This window comes from Tachyglossus aculeatus, chromosome X1 (genome assembly GCF_015852505.1).
Source record: "Tachyglossus aculeatus isolate mTacAcu1 chromosome X1, mTacAcu1.pri, whole genome shotgun sequence".
Lineage (NCBI taxonomy): Eukaryota > Metazoa > Chordata > Mammalia > Monotremata > Tachyglossidae > Tachyglossus > Tachyglossus aculeatus.
The window spans coordinates 64607048-64612702 of record NC_052101.1 but is presented as its reverse complement, the minus strand read 5'-3'; the positions used below and the strand labels follow the sequence as shown (position 1 = coordinate 64612702).

The 5655-nt window shown below is 43.9% G+C and overlaps 1 non-coding gene across 1 annotated transcript; it reads left to right on the top strand.

Moving 5' to 3' along the window:
* Nucleotides 1–2979: 2979 nt before the first annotated feature.
* LOC119920161 lies at nt 2980–3117 on the top strand. The gene has a single exon (XR_005447925.1). It is a non-coding gene; the product is annotated as a small nucleolar RNA SNORA7 (small nucleolar RNA).
* The last annotated feature ends 2538 nt before the right edge of the window (nt 3118–5655 follow it).

Here is a 5655-nt window from a genome sequence, read left to right as displayed (position 1 = left end):
ATCCGGAAACCTTAAAGGAAAAGATGAGAAGATTTGAGTATTTCAGGAATTGCAAGAAAATGTGTGTTGTTAAACAGAAAGTACAAGTGTGCAATAAAGTTTAGGTATAAAGAACTTTGTCACTTGCCATTTTATTTTACTTCTAGACTCTATAGGAAGAGCACATCAAGTTCAGTAAAATATTAAAACATTCCAGATGACGGACCATGAAGTCTAATTCTACAAGTGGAGCAGTGAGAATTAATGAGAGGCAAACACAAAATGTCTATTCTTTCAGCTCCATCACATCTTTCAGTCCAGTGTATACTTAATTAAAAATGATGAAAAGGGTAGAGTGAACACCTTTAATTAATCTGCACCATAACTGTGAACTTGGAGGAACAAACTCAACCTTTCAGTGACAGTCTGAAATCTGAATTTTCTGGTTATAGTGAGTTGTCAGGTACCTCATTCTTATTTAAATACACAGTCAAGATGTCATTGTACTTCTCTGCCAGTTCAAACTGGTATTTTCACATGTCTCTACTGCTTTAGCACAAGGCAATGTAAACAGTTCAAAACCTTCCTTAAAGTTCAGTGAATAAAAAGTGCTCATCATCTGGAGAAAGTACTGGAGCACTAATAGTGTGTGTTCCAAAAGTTCATTCTGCCTGACTAAAGAAAGCCCTAGTACTAAAATAATTATCTCTGTAGAAAATTACAGAGTTTTCTTATGGAGCTTTTCCTCTTGTTCACAATCAGAAGATGTTTTGGTTTCATCATCATCAATCGTATTTATTGAGCGCTTACTATGTGCAGAGCACTGTACTAAGCGCTTGACATAATTCTATGATGAAAACCAAATAAAAAAAGAACGCTCTTTCAGATGTGATGGGTGGGTGAAATAATTCTATAATCATATTAATGAGTGATATTAATCACTAGTGAATATATAATTGATTGGTCTATATTTATAAGCTACTTACAACAATGCAAGTAATTCTATAATCCTAAAATAATTCTATATAATTAAACAGTGGGCAAGGAATGCACAATAGGGATTTCTTACTGCCACACATCTGCTGTGTGACCTTGGGCAAATCACTTAACTTCTCTGTACCTCAGTTACCCCATCTGTAAAATGGGGATTAAATCTGGGATAAATCTGCAGAAGGGAGAGTGACCAAAGCATTTACAACCATGGGAAGCAGTGCGACCTAGTGGAATGAGCACAGGTCTGGGAGTCAGAAGACCTGGGTTCTAATCCCAACTCTACTTTTGCTTGCTGTGTGACCTTGGACAAGTCACTTAACCTCTCTGGGCCTCAGTTTCCTCAACTGTAAAATGGGGATTAAATATCTATTTTCCCTCCTACTTTGACTGTAAGCCCTGGGTGGGACAGGGACTATGTCCAACCTGCTTAGCTTGTACTCACCCCAGCACTTAGAACAGTGATTGACATGTAGTAAGCACTTAACAAATTATCATAAACAAACAAAAAACAAACAAAAACCTATGGTGGCAGCAGTGATGAGAACCATTCCAGCTCACTCTGTTGCTAGGTGTGGATGGTGGGAGCACTACAGGTTCTAGGGCTGGACTACAGGCTTTACCCTGCCGGTCAGTCAGTCAATCGTATTTACTGAGCTCTTACTGTGTGTAGAGCACTGCACTAAGCACTTGGGAGAGTACAATATAACAATATAATGGCCATATACCCTGCCCTCAACAAACTTAAAGTCTAGAGTCTGTGCCAGACAAAAGAGCAGTAGTAGTATGCTTACAGGGCCAGCTTTTTCCCCATTCCAGTTGCTGCTGGCCAGCTAATTAGCTGGCACACTGCCGTGAGGCTTTGGATTGGGGATGGTGCTATGTCGGGGCCAAGCCTGCTATTTGGCCCATGCTTCAGTGAGGGACAGACAAGCCCCACACTGCCATGGGACCCCTGGCGATTCAGCTCAGCTCAGTGCCAAAAAACAAATCAATCAGTTAATGTATTTTCTTTTGTGGTATTTAGTACAGGTTTACTACGTGCTAGGCACTGTGCTAAGCACTGGGGTAGATACGAGATAATCAGGTCCATGTCCCACGTGAAACTCACAGTCTTAAGCGTGGCTCAGTGGAAAGAGCCCGGGCTTTGGAGTCAGAGGTCATGGGTTCAAATCCTGACTCCGCCAACTGTCAGCTGTGTGACTTTGGGCAAGTCACTTAACTTCTCTGTGCCTCAGTTACCTCATCTGTAAAATGGGGATTAAAACTGTGAGCCCCCTGTGGGACAACCTGATCACCTTGTAACCTCCCCAGTGCTTAGAACAGTGCTTTGCACATAGTAAGCACTTAACAAATGCCATTATTATTATTATTATTAATCCCCATTTTAAGGTGAGGTGACTGAGGTACAGAGAAGTGAAGTGAATTGCTCAAGTTCACACAGCAGACAAGTGGCAGAGCCAGGATTAGAACCCAGGTCCTTCTGACTCCCAGGTTCATGCTCTATTCATTAGGCTATTGAGCACTTACTGTGTGCAGAGCACTGCACTAAGCACTTGAGAAAGTATAACACAATAGACTTGGTAGACATGATTTCTGCTCTCAAGTAGCTTACAGTCTAGAAGGGGAAAAATCAACGATATTTCAAAAGTGGGAAATCATTTAAACCATGACTGACATACCATCACTAATTTTACTGGTGCCCTTTTCCTGACTGATCTGCCTTAGTTCCACCCCTGCATAGCCTGATCTGTAATCCCATCACAGATTTTATTAAAAATCATGAAAAACCACAAACCTATGTTGATGTGATTCTTGCTTTGTTGCAAACTGTCAATCAATCAATCATATTTATTGAGTGCTTGCTATGTGTGGAGGACTGTACTAAGTGCTTGGGAGAGTACAATATAACAGAATTTGTAGACACAGTTCCTGCCCAAATGAAGTTATTGTTTGGAGGGGGAGACAGACATTAATATAAATAAATTACAGATATGTACATATCGGGACCCCCTCTCAGGGTCACACCTGGAGAGCTTCCAGTACTCTATCAGTCTTGACTACGGGAGGGAGAGTCAAGCAGAGGCCTACCCATTCCATTCCTAGCTTGGGCAGTGGCTAGTGAGTGGAAGACAATCTGCTACAAGTCAAAACACACCTATGCTTGGCAGCAGTGGCATGGCGGAGAGTCGAGGGTGGAGGCTCAAGTTTACTGCACAGAAGGAGGCAATGGTAAATCACTTCTGTACTCTATGGATACATTACCAGAAAGATTGCCATTGGAGGTGGGCCATTCTGGGAGAGATGTATCCATCGTGTCACTATGGGTTGGAACAACTCGACAGCATAAAACAAGACAAGACACACTGGGAAGCAGCATGGCCTGGGAGTCAGAAGGTCATGGGTTCTAATCAAGGCTCTGCCAATTGTCTGTTGTGTGACCTTGGGCAAGTCGCTTCACTTCTCTGTGCCTCAATTCCCTCATCTGTAAAATGGGGATTGAGACTGTAAGTCCTGTGTGGGACAGGGACTGTTATGTTTGAGGTGTGAGCAGGATATCCAAGTAGAGATGTCCTGAAGACAGAAGGAAATGCAAGACTGCAGAGAAGGAGAGAGATCAGGACGGGAGATGTAGATTTGGGAATCATCTGCATAGTGATGGTAGTTGAAGCATTGGGAGCGAATGCGTTCTTCGAGGGTGTGGGTGTAGTTGGAGAATAGAAGGGGACCCAGAATTGAGTCTTAAGGGAATCCTGTAGTTGGGGGTGGGAGCCCACCAAAGAGACTGAGAATGAACGGCCAGAGAGATAGGAGGAGAATCACTAGAGGACAGTATCAGTGAAGCCAAGGTTGGATAATGTTTCCAGGAGAAGGGTGTTGTCGACAGTGTGGCAGCTGAAAGGTTGAGAAAGATAGAGCAGAGGTAGTTGGATTTGGCAAGAAGAGCATTTGAGAGGGCAGTTTATGTGGAATGAAGAGGGCAGAATCCAGATTGGAGTGGGTCAAGGAGAGAATTGAAGGAATGGAACTGGAGAGAGCAGGTGCAGACAATTTGCTCGAAGAGTTTGGAAAGGAATAGTAGGTAGGCGGGAGATGGGGTGATAACTGGAGGGAGCTGTGGGGTCAAGGGAGGACTTTTTTAGGATGAGGAGACATGAGCATGTTTTAAAACAATGCTGTGGGGAAAAAGCAATTGGAGAGTGAACAGTTGGATGTGGCAGTCAGGGAGGGAAGAACAGAGGGGGAAAGTGCTTTGATAAAGGATGAAGGATAGGGTAGGAGGTGCACATGGAGGGGTTGGATTTTGAGAGAAGGCCAATGATGAAGGGAAGCTTTCCTATAATGGGGTTGTATGGGGTGAGCTGAGGGACAGGATAACAGAGATGGATTGGGGGTGATGATGAAGAACTGCACAAGGGATGAAGGGGGTTGTATAGAGGGGGCTGAGGAGGGGTCCTCATTGCATTCATTCATTCAATTCATTCAATCATATTTATTGAGCACTTACGTTGTGGAGAGCACCGTACTAAGCACTTGGAAAGTACAATTCAGCAATAGAGACATTCCCTGACCACACCGGGTTTACAGTCTAGAAGTGGGGAGACAGACATCAAAACAAGTAAACAGGTATCAATATAAATAGAATTATAGATACATATATACATAAATGCTGTGGGGCAGGGGAGAGAGCAAAGGGAGTGAGTTGAGGTGACGCAGAAGGGAGGGGGAGCTGAGGAAAAGGGGGGCTTACTCTGGGAAGGCCTCTTGGAGGAGGTGAGCCTTCAGTAGGGCTTTGAAGGGAGGAAGAGTGATTGTTTGGCAGATCTGAGGAGGTAGGGCTTTCCAGGCCAGAGGTAGAACGTGGGCCAGGGGTCAATAGCGGGACAGGCGTGATCGAGGCACAGTGAGAAGGTTAGTACCAGAGGAGTGGAGTGTGTGTGGGCTGGGGTGCAGAAGGAGAGAAGGGAGGTGAGATAAGAAGGGGCAAGGTGATGGAGCGTGGCTTAGGGGAAAGAGCATGGGCTTGGGAGTCAGAGGTTGTGGGTTCGATTCCCTACTCTGCCATTTGTAAGCTGTGTGACTGGGCAAATCACTTCACTTCTCTGTTTCTCAGTTACCTCATCTGTAAAATGGGGACTAAGACTGTGAGCCCCAAGTGGGACAACCTGTTAACCTCATATCTACCCCAGCTCTTAGAACAGTGCTTGGCACATAGTGCTTAACAAATGCCATCATTATTATTCAGCGCTTAGAACAGTGCTTAGCACATAGCACTTAACAAATACCATAATCATTATTATTATTATGGAGAGCTTTGAATCCTATAGTAAGGAGTTTTTGTTTGATATGGAGGTTGATAGGCAATCATGGAAGGCAGGGAGGACAGGGATGGGCTAATTGGAAGGAGAGGATTGAGGGGATATGGTGAGGTCAACAGCAAAAACTGCTTAATCTGGTGGTTCTGTGATTCAATTTCTGAATTGTATGTGAGTGAAAAGGTGAATGTTTAGGGGTAAACAGAGGGCTTGGTTGATGTAAAGACAGGCAGATGTTGATATTTAAAAATATGGCTCATTGTCACCTGTTGTCACCCCTGGTGTTAGACTGCCATACTTGTTCTGAGGCTGTATGATTTGTCAGTAGCTCCTTGAGGGCAGGAAGAGTCTTCCAACTCCGTTATATTGT